Raw genomic sequence first — 11,706 nt, 5'->3', positions numbered from 1 at the left:
CCCATCACTGTAGGAACAGAATTGTAGATCTTGCAACAGTGTCTAATTGTTTGAGTGATCATTATCCACTAGCCACTTCTCTAGATCTTGAATGTGAGAAACAGGGTGTCGCCCCCCACAGTAACCCCAGTTGTTGATCACCAGAACAAGGGTGTCCTGCGTAAATGGGCCTCAGTGGATTCAGAGGCTACTGTGAGGGATTTATTCGATCCGAGTATGGAAGAGGTGATAGTATATCTGGACTCTGAATCTGACCCCAAGTGTGTGTTGCAGGCTTTTTCAGGGATGTGCCATGGTGTTGCTGGCTTCCTATCTACTCAGGGTAGTGATAGGGCCACATAGCCACAGAGGTGGTTTGATGCCAAGTGCTCTGTGTCTCACATAAAGCTTATTCTTGCTCTGAAAGAGACTCCAAGGGGCAGGGTGTTGGTAAGAACACGTAGGCTGAATTGCAATTAAGCCATTGCACAGAGAAAGGCCAACATTAGAAGCGAAGCTTGGGGAAAACTGCATGAGGCGTGTGTGAAAATGGCTCCTGGCTTTTTTGGAAACTAGTCAGTGACCCATATTTTAGCGACTCCATAAAACGCCCATAGATGTTGAGATTCCACTGGAAAAATCGGTGGAGCATTTTTCTAAGGTTTTTGGTAGTAATGATGGTGCTGGTCCCTGTAGTCTGACTGCAGTGCATTACCCTCAGGGCAGTTTGGGATCAGTGTGTCTCAGTTTGATTGGAGTCATTTGTGCATTGGAACAAAGTGCTAAAGATAAGGTGCTAGGCCCTTACACAGTCCCAATTAATATTTTTATTGAACAGTTTGTCCTTTGGGCACCACTGTTGACTAATTTATGGGGTTGTGCGATTGTGGCGGACCCTTCTAAGTCGTGGTCCAGCTCTATCATAGTCCCCTTTTTCAAAAACACGATAGGGCAGATCCTCGCTGTTATTGCCCTATTTCATTGATTGATTCAATCAGCAAAGCCTTGGGGAGAATCCTGTTGAGTCGACTGGAATTCTCAGTGGCAGAAAAGGGCTGCTTTTCTGATGCATTATGGATTTAGGAAGGGCCTCGACACCATTCACCAATGCCTTAATCTTTACCCTGTTGTCAGTAAATACATGGCAGGAAAGCAGAGCTGTCTCCATGTCACCTTCATGGACCTCGCCTCAGCCTTTGATTGGGTAAACGTGGGGAAGCTGTGGCACAAAATGTTGGCCAAGGGTGTAAACCATGCTTTGATTTATTTTCTAAGTTACATGAAGATGTAACTGATCGCATATGTTTTGGTGCCAATGGGGAGCTTAAAGATGAGGCGTGGAGTAAGGCAGGGTGTGTGCTGGCACCTTTCTTGTTCTGTCCGTATAGTAATGACCTGGAAGTCTGGTTAAAAGATGGCGAGGCCGACACACCCAGGGTGGCTGTTAGGAGACTCCTCACCCTGCTTTATGTAGAAGACCGTCTTCTGAAGTTGGGGTCAGGTATTGGCCTCCAAAAACCATTGGACAAATTTGTCTCATTTATGGGTGATGTAGGTTGAAGGACCAACTGAGTAAAATCCCATGTGATGGTTGTTTGGAAGAGACATAGGCCCTCATTCTGACCCTGGCGGATTGAATCCGCCAGGGCCGAGGGCAGCGAATGCACCGCCAACAGGCTGGCGGTGCATTCATGGGCATTCTGACCGCGGCGGTAACGCCGCGGTCAGATACGGGAAACCAGCGGTCTCCCGCCGGTTTCCCGCTGCCCATGGGAATCCTCCATGGCGGCGCAGCAAGCTGCGCCGCCATGGGGATTCCGACCCCCTTCCCGCCAGCCTGGTTCTGGCGGTTTACACCGCCAGAACCTGGCTGGCGGGAACGGGTGTCGTGGGGCCCCTGGGGGCCCCTGCAGTGCCCATGCCAAGCAGACACTGAAAAGCGCGACGGGTGCCACAGCACCCGTCGCACACCTTCCACTCCGCCGGCTCCATTCGGAGCCGGCATCCTCGTGGAAGGCGCTTTCCCGCTGGGCCGGCGGGCGATCTTTTGCAGATCGCCCGCCGGCCCAGCGGGAAAGTTGAAATGCCCCCCGCGGTCTTCTGACCGCGGGGCGGTGTTTGGGCGGTTTCCGCCCGGCAGGCGGCGTCCGCTGCCCGTCCGGGTCGGAATGAGGCCCATAGTGGTTTGAAATCGCATTTTGACCATGGAGAAAAGCTAGCTGAAGTCCCAACCTTCCCCTTTTTGGCAGTTCCTTTTCACCGGCTAGGGAACTGGTCACGCCTGATTAATGCTAAAAGGCTCTGGTTTGACCAAACCATTGAGGATCTCTTTAGATTTGTGGGGAAGCGGGGCTCCAAACCCCTGGACGTTATGATCACTACATACAAGGCGCACTGTTGTTCCACTGTTTATTTTGGGGCTGGAGTCTGGGGCTACTGTGATGTGCAGAACCTGCAAATATAGAGAATATATTCCTGAGAAGGCTCTTGTCCGTACCCAACAGTATGTCCATCTCCTTACGTCATATTGAAATCAGCCTTTGCCCTTTGGAAGTCTGTCCCGACTCGCCCCAATGAAGTTGTGGTTCTCAGTATGGTCAAAACAAGAGACTCTGCTTAATCAAGATGTTGTAAATGACTGTCTATCCCGAGACCATACTTCTACTACTCCATGGTTAATATATGTGAAGGAGCAACTGGCGGCAACAGGGAGGCCTGATTGTTTTGATCATCCTCAGACTAGCGCAACTGTATCAAGATGCAAACAGAAGCAGGACTGCCGGTCCCATTAAAACAAGAGGCAGGGAAGGTGCCGTGCTGGTAAAACAGAGGGTGGAGCGCGAGCTCCCTATAGTGACCATTGACTGTGCTGAACCCTATCTCTAGTTTCCATTCCAAACTCATGAAAGATTCCATTTGGTGAGGTTTGGGTTCAGTGTTGCCCATTTTTGGCATCATATCCCACTAAGGCACATTATGACTCTGCCCTTCAACCTTCTTCCTGTGATTCTTGTTCAACTCAATCTATGTTACCTTTTGTTTTGTTTTTTTGCAACCTATATGATGAGCTTAGAACTACATTTGAACTCCCTTTGCTAAGAAGTTTGGTCATAGAGAGGTGTAGACCGACCCTGTTCCCCCTCAGCTTCTGCAAAGTGAGTTTGTATGTTTGATAGTAAATAGATGTATCTCTACAGTTGTCAGATTGAGGGAATGGTGGGGAAATCGTTTTCTAATGTATCAGGCATTCTGTTGTGTTTGTGTATGTGTATGTTTGTACAGGATTGTTGTGCTCTTTTGGTTAAAGCTGCTCCCTGAAGACTGGGTCTGGATGGACGCTTCATACGCACATACAATATTTGAGATACAAAGGTGCATGTGTTTTTAAATTAGCTCACAGTTTTATACTGTTTTATTGTATTTTATGGATTTCAACCGAATAAACATTTTCTGAGTGAGAGTGTTTTAATTGTGCAATGTATAGAGATTTACCTTAAAACAATAAAGAGCTTTCTGGCTCATGCTCCGTGTTGTTCCCCCCTCTTCCCCTTGGCCTCTCACTCTCACAGCAGCCCACCCCTCCTCTCTTACGTCCTTATTTGTCCCTCATTGAGAATGAACCCAATCGTTCTCGGTATCAGTACTGCGTCCACCATTTGAATCAACAAACAGAAAATTTAACCCAAGTAATATGTTCTTTGAACAATTGTCTTTGAGCTTCAGCACTGGGGAAAAGCATCACCTCTGCTATTAGCAATTCAGATTTCTGGGTGAGTGTAAATGTGGGCTCAGGGTTCCATCTCTCTGGAAAGGTATATAGTGATAGCGGCCTCAAGCAAGGACTTGTCTTGGCCCCACCTTTGCATAATGTTTACAAACCCACCTTGGGGAGTGTTTAAAGGAAGGCAGTAATAGCCCCCTCTCAACAGGGTATTAAACATGTCAAGGTCCTGCAGTAGGCAGATAAAGAAATCATTCTGTATCAGACAAAGAGGGGTCTTTCTTGTGCGCTAGCCTAGTTTAAGAAATGTACACAAGTGAATGGCTTGGAAGTAAATCCTACTAAAACACAGATGCTACCTTTGAGAAGAGGTTCATGGATGGGATTGTGATACAACTGGGCAGGTAACCCATTGGGACCTGGCGTAACAGAGGCCCTTCTTTGTTTCAAAGCAGCTTCGAGATTCACCTGAGAACAAGCAAGAAGTTTGCACTTAAAAAGTGATGCAAACACTGAAAAGAAAAAGCACAGTTTTGACTGGACCAAGTGATCCACGGTCACTTTTTATGGGTGAGCACAAAGCGCTCCGTCCATTCTGTAATCTCTCTTTGGGCTTCAAACCACATCCATGCCACGTAAGTCACTTACATTGGTTCGTGGGCTTGCCTTTTAAAATCCGCTTGCATCCATTTGTGAAAGGCATGCATACGTCATGCCTTTTTCAGTGTTTAGCCCACCTACACAGCACCGGTAAAGTAACATAAGCATTTACAATGCAACGGGTCTCGCGTTTGCTCATGTTAGAGCTGATCGCGTTGTAAACTCCTAACCCGACTTTTCACCTAACGGGCAAAAGTGCATTAATGTACATAACCCGAAAAAGTTAAATCAAGTATGTAAAGCGCTCGACTTCTGCCAAGCGAGATCGCGCTCGTAAATTAGAGAAAAAAAGGTCCACGAGCCCGATGGAAAACAGCGAGCCTCGCATGTTTTCTGTACTTGGTCGCTGCACTGGAGGAGGGCTAGCCACCGGAAAAGGCATGACATATGCGTGCCTTCGACTAATGAAAGCAAGCAGATTTTATTAGGGAAGCCCACGAACCAATAAAAAACACTGATGTGAAGTTGACAGGGCTCTGAGCCCTTTTCTAAATACAAAAGAGTCTCCCTGCTATACGCATGCGCGAGCGCATGCAACGCAGGCTCGACCCTAAAAAACATACGAGGCACGATGTTTTCAGCCTGGAGTCCAGACTACTTTATCTGTTTATTTTCCGTGCAGCGCGATCGCACTGCATTTTACATAGCGCGATCGCGCTGCGGTTTTTTTTGCTTTACAACGCTAATAGCTCTAACTTGAACAAATGCGAGACCCGTTGCATTGAAAATGCTTGTTACTACAGGTGAGCAAGTTGTGTCTGTTGCATTCACCCTACCCATTCTATGTTCAACCACTTTTGCACTGAAACGTACTTACTTGGCTCACTGATCAGTACTTGATCTAACTACTTAGCACACAGACAAAATATTTTGTGATCCTTCTATTTCTACATGCCTTGAATCTCCATCCATCTGGCCTCTGTGTATGTCCTTTTTGTGGCCTGGATAGCTTAATTAGATTCTTTGTTCGGGGTACCATAGAAGGGTTATGTTCTTGGTCATTTGGACTATACATGCTATTTCGTGGTGGTGCCTTATATAGGCTCCTTACGTGCACATCGAGAGCAGCGAGCAGGCACTAATTAAGTTGAAATCAATTAGTGCGTGATCCCTCGGAAATGATGCCAGGCTTGACTTGGCAAATTACTAGGCTGTAAAAAAAGAGTGCCACGCAAACCAACAACTGGTGAGCGACAGGCGGCTCGAGCTCTTTACCGAACACCACAGTGTCTCGCATTTCAGGCTCGACCCTAAAAAAGTCTGTCCGCGGAGGTTATACGATCTCTGCTGACTTGCGAGAAAAATGTCTGCTCTTGCGGCTGTGATGATACAAGAAATGTGTTTTCACAGACTATGTCACACCTGACAGGACTATAAACTAGTATTGCCTGCAGCAAAGGAAGTATATGGGTGTCACGAAAGTGTAGTAATAAATATAACATCGCAGATTGAAGTAACTTTCAAGCCAGGTGAGCCCTAAAGGAAGCACGGATTGTAAATGTTTCCTCTAGCAAACTTGCCCGAGTGTCACGGCTGTGGAGCAGCTTCGTGTATCTTCATCTCGTTAATTCCTCAGGAAGGTTCGAAAGAGAAGAAATCATTTTAGCATCGTCATCGCTGGTCTCCGTACTCACTTGTCAATCATCCTTCAGGACTTTAAAACAGCTGACCTCGTGGCGCAACGGTAGCGCGTCTGACTCCAGATCAGAAGGTTGCGTGTTCAAATCACGTCGGGGTCATGTACATTCCTTTTATTCTTAAATTCAACCATGGGTTTTCAGACTACTTTCTAAATCTAAGAAGTGATTATATATTAAAAACGATCCTTTATGTAATCGTAAATGCGTGTCAAGATCACATGAATTTAAGTGGAACAAACATGTTTCTCATATATCGCTAGGTGTATTTAGAAGCCACGCATCAATTATACAGCTTTTATATGTTTCTGCACAAATTTACTTTTATGAAAGAAATGCGAGTGCGTTAAATGTACAGAGCTACAAGAAAGTCAAATGTATGTCTCACTTCTGAATATTAACAGGAAATATCACCGATTTTACTCCACCGCGCATCTATAATTTGACTCTGATTTGGATACTTCCGTTGAAAGACAGTAGGTGGCGCTGTGGTATCACTGTATTGTAGCACATGGGGCATCATTCTTTCCAGTTGAGGAATGGAAAATAAAATATGACTTTTTCCTCAGCTGAAGTAAATACAAAACTAACCATGAAATGTAGAATCAGACAATGCTGCTGGAAGTCAGAATAACTAGCAGATTATATCTGAAGCCTTCAACTTCAGAGTAATAGGGATACCCTATTGTGTTGCAAGGTAAAGAGTTATTAAACCTTTTTATTTGGTGAATTCCGACAGTCCTGTAATCAAATACGGCATATTTCACTGATCAGAAATATCTCGGCGGTAAAGCACACATTGTACAATGCATTGTTTCTGCAGAATTCTTAGAGCGTCCCTCCGATGTATACATTTCTGCAGCCTTTAACATATTTTACTGGTGCGTTGAGGTAGTTCACGTGACTGACCGCAAACACTCAAGTGACTAATAACTGAGTGACCACAAACACGTACACAACGCTCTTCACCCTTCAGACTGGAGGAGTGAGGCCATCTGGAGAGGACCCTCTGGGTGCAATAACATCTCCTTCTCCTGGAGTCTCTCTTTCTCTCTTTATATTGCAGGCCTCGCTCTGCATTAATCTCCTTCCTGACACATTCTGCTCAGCCCCCTCCGGGCTCTTCACATATACAGAGCAGATGGTTTTAACTTGTCACATCTGAACATTTAAGACACAAAAAATCAAGAGCTGGGATCAAGACTCTGAGGTACTGAGATACCCAGGAATATGGAAGTGAACAATTATATATTTTATATTCAAAGGCACTTTTAGCAGACGCATGAACGAAACCTACTTAGCATTTAAATGAACCAACATATCTGTTGTCATTTGCTATGTCACGTTTTGTTACTTGTATTATGTGTGGTGTTACAGTATTATAACACACATTTGTCAACTTGTTGGCCGCTTATTACTTTTTGACAAAGAGCAGTTTTGCTCCCAGTTTGTTGGAAGCGACGAACACATTCAGTGCGCGCCCGGCTGAGGCTGTCGGTCGTTTCACTGGTTCTTCTAATTGTGAGGTTGTGTGTTGGTGTTTAGGGATTGGACTGGTGTAGTCAGGTATTGAAATTGTGAACACTTTAGAATATGCGCCACCGGGTCAGTGAGTCCACCTCTGAATGCAGGGTTACCACATGGTGCTCTGTTAGTCAGTAGGACTGGGGGGAGGTGTGTGGTGCAGTGTAGGTGCAGGTCCTCAGTCTGAGACTCTTCACAGGTTTGATGCCTTTGTGGACACCCACAATCCGGCTGATGTGCTTAAGACGAGTCTTGCTGTACTATGTGGGGCTTGTTTGTCTCAGGAAGAGTAAGCCACTGTGAGGAAGAGTAGATCACTGATTCATGGGAGGCAGGAGGGGGTTGTAGAAGGTCTAAACACAGTTGTGTGCCTCTGTAGCTGTGCATGTGTTTTCACTAGGTTTTAAGGGGCAGTGACCATTGGAGGGTGTTGTCAGTTACTACACATATCAGTGCACCCACAGGGGTGGGCTGGTCAGGGCTTGCTTCAGGTGTGGTCATGTTAGGGAGTTGTGCTTTAGGTGAGGTTGTGTTAGTGAGTAGGACCTGCTTCAGGTGAGGTTGTCAGTGAGTTTGGCTTGCATCAGGTGAGGTTGTGTCAATGAGATGGGGTTGCTTCGTGTGAGGTTGTGTTAGTGAGTTGGGGTTGCTTCGAGTGAGGTTGTGTTAGTGAGTTGGGTTGCTTTGCGTGAGGTTGTGTCAGTGAGTTGGATTTGCTTCGCATGAGGTTGTGTCAGTGAGTTGGGCTTCGGGTGAGGTTGTGTTAGTGACTTGGGCGCTGTGGGCGGCTGGGGGGGGTTCGGTTCGATACTAAGGTGAATCATGGTGTGGGGGGGGGGTCTTACAGGGTTCAGCAATTGTCGTTTGACCACCTTGCTTCGTTGCATTGATGCGGCGTTTCGTTTTTGTTGCTGTGATTGGTCCCCTTATTGACGTTTTCTTAAGAATAACATCTACAAGTTTCCAGACATGAAGAGAAACGCTCTGCATCCCTCCTGTTCCCCACTTTAATGTGTTTTCTCAAGTCCCGTGTGGTCTTTTGTAAACTAACGTCAGGAGCAGGGCCCCCACCCAGGGGCGTAGGAGACAATACATTTCTGGGGGGGACAGGGACAGCCTTGGGGACTTTCAATCAACCCTATACAAATCGCTCGTTGTTTGCGAACTGCAGGCTCCGATAAATATACACAATCATATATATTGGAATTGAAATAGGGAGAAAGGAAGGCATGTTTTCACAGTCTGAAAGTATCTTTTATTGTTATTTTCATTCACAAAGTCATTAGCTCAAATGTGAAAATAACATGTTGATTAACCTTGCATCTTCATGCACCAAGCTAATAAAGGTAGGAGGGTAAAAAGGAAGAACATACACTTTGTGCCCCACACGCATCATGCCCTTCGCCTCATGCCAATTGGAACCGCATTGGAGATATCAAAAGCGATTAGGTACAACAGTTGTAAACTGTGCTCAGAAACCATAGTTCTAATAACACGTCTACTCCTGTGTGCGATCTTGGGAAGCTCAGCTCCACATCAGTCATAACTAGAAGCATTTCAACTGAAGAAGCTCTTGGAGTTACAGGCTATATAAACATGGATTCTTTCATCTCTGTATAAACTGCAGTCACTAATTTCTTTAGAATCGGCTGTTTGTGATGCACCAAGTCACTGCATATAAAGAAAAAGGCATTCACTGATTAGAAAGAAAAGACATCAGAAAATGACCATGATAGGCTTATTACAGTCGAGTTCTGACATTACAGTGCCTTCTGCCAGAGCTAGCAGCCAAGGTGAAAGGCAGATCAGGTCACAGAGCATAATTAATGCAGCTGTTTAAAGCAAAAAATGGAATGTTGCTTTTCTTTCTTCTGCTCTACTTTAATAGCTTGGAATGACAGAATCTATGCTCTAAGGTTTTAAGTGGTTTGTGGGAAAGTTGGTGGTGTGACCATGTATTATATGGGGTAAAATGCCCCCTGCGTACATAAGGATATTACAAGTCACCTTGAAGTTCATACCTTATAAACAGGCATTGGCAAAGCCAATAGGTCTCGCCTATGCAAGTTCTATTGCCTTTGCCAATGTGTGTAAGCCATGCTGTACACTAGTAAGACTACTATTCAGCATGTCTTGAAGTTAATGGCATAAAGGAGAATGATGTGTCGTCGACAGGTGTGGCGTAGTGTCATGGAGTAAGTAGAGTGTTCTAGAATGGAGCAGTAAACTAACTTTAAAGGAACAGGGGTCCCTTGAATAAAATGCAACATGACTCCCATAAACAATGATATTAAAGTAGTATGCAAATGGAATGTTTCATGCTTTTATTCAATCAAAATATAAAAGATCAAATGTAGTGGGAAAACATCAACAGGGGAAATCGAGAAAGACTGGTATTCGGGCATTACACAAGTTATCTGGATGACCCAATGTCACCAATTACAAGAAAAATGTAAAAAGTAACCTATATAGTACAGTGGTTTGGAGGAGGCTGGCCTGGTTTGTAGTGGGTACCTATGGTACTTACACCTTATACCAGGTCCAGTTATCCCTTATTAGTGAAATGTAGGCAGTTTCTAGAAGCCAGGCTCTCTAGGGGTAGCTGTAGCCAAGGCTCATCTAGGAGACATGCAAAGCTCATGCAATACCAGTGTAGTCACACTCACACACACATGAAAGAAAATACTCAGTGTTACAAAAATAAAGGTACTTTATTTTAGTGATACAAATGCCAAAAATACCATAGAGACTATACTCCCTTAGGAGGTAATACATCAATTATATACACTAGTAAGCAGAAATAGCTGAACAGTTAGAAAACAGTGCAATTAGTGAAAATCACAATGGTTAGAAATGGGCCTGGGGGAACACAAACCATATACTAAGAAAATGGAATGCGAATGCCGGTTTCCCACCTAGGAAAGTGTTATGTGTAGAGGGGCGCTGGGAGTGTTAGAAAACACCAAAGGTAAGTAATAGAACCCACCTCAGAGCCTAGGAAAGCAGGAGTAAATCACAGTAACGTTCCTAGAACACACAAGAACACGAGAAAGAAGATAATGCAAGAACCAGAAGAGACTTCAAGGCACAAAGGGTGGATTCCTGGACCTAAAGACCTGTTGAAGAATGGGACTAAGTCCAAAAAGCCCAGAAGAGTCCAGGGAGGACAGGAGCCCCTGCTAACCCAAATCAAGGTGCAAAAGAAGAACCAGTGGTGAAGAACAACAGTCTGTACTGCACCCAAGAAGGTGAATGACGGTTACTGGTTGGTGCAGATGATATCCCACACCGGATGGATGATTGCAGTGTGGTTTGTGTTGCTGGATTCCGATAACAAGCCTTGGCACACGCAAAGCTCACGGTTAGCAGAAAATGCCACTGCCCGGGACCAGGAGGAACCTGGTGGACTCTACCCAGGAGGGGAAGTCGGAGGGGGCTCTCAGCAACTCACAGAGCCCACATAAGACCAGGCAGCGCACATAGAAGTCCCCCAGCATGGGGACAAAGGAGTTGCAAAAGGAGGCCCATGCAGCACAAAAACAAAGGATCCCACGCCGCCAGAGAACCACTCAGGAAGCTGTGCATCACAGGAAGGAGTGCTGGGGACCGGAGCTACATTGTGCACAAAGAATTTCGTAGAAAGTTGCCAACAAGCTTTGGCAACTGAAAAACACGTGGTGCACAGGAGTACTGTCTTGGATGGGAAGGCAAGCTCTTAACTCCACCAAAGTTGGACAGTAGGATGTCAGGACCATCGGGACCACTTCAGTCCACCACCCGTGATGCAGGATCCATGCGACTCGTCAGGAGAGGGGACCCACGCAGATGGTCGTCATTGCAGAGAGGTGCCTGCTGAAGCAGGGGAGTGACTCCTTCACTCCAAGGGAGATTCCTTCATTCTTCTGGTGCAGGCTGAAGACAGGTTGTCCTCTGAGGATGCACGACTGGGAAACAGTTGCATTTGCTGGCAAGAGCTGAAGATACAATTTTGCAGAAGTCGTCTTTGCTTCTTTGTTGCAGTTTGTGGGGTTCCTGGAGGGTCCAGATGCAATTTCTTCTGTGAGAAGGTGAAGTAAAGGATGCAGAGAATTCCTTCTGGAGTCTTGCAATCCGAATCTGAATAACCTCCCAAAGGAGAGACCCTAGGGGGATTGGTCAGCTAAACAGGTAAGCACCTATCAGGGG

General features: G+C 45.7%; 1 non-coding gene across 1 annotated transcript; it reads left to right on the top strand.

The window, feature by feature from the left end:
* Positions 1 to 6,027: 6,027 nt before the first annotated feature.
* TRNAW-CCA (transfer RNA tryptophan (anticodon CCA)) lies at positions 6,028 to 6,099 on the top strand. The gene has a single exon. It is a non-coding gene; the product is annotated as a tRNA-Trp (tRNA).
* The last annotated feature ends 5,607 nt before the right edge of the window (positions 6,100 to 11,706 follow it).

This window comes from Pleurodeles waltl, chromosome 12 (genome assembly GCF_031143425.1).
Source record: "Pleurodeles waltl isolate 20211129_DDA chromosome 12, aPleWal1.hap1.20221129, whole genome shotgun sequence".
Classification (NCBI taxonomy): Eukaryota; Metazoa; Chordata; class Amphibia; order Caudata; family Salamandridae; genus Pleurodeles; species Pleurodeles waltl.
The sequence above is the reverse complement of the archived record's forward strand: the minus strand, read 5'-3'. Positions and strand labels throughout refer to the sequence as shown.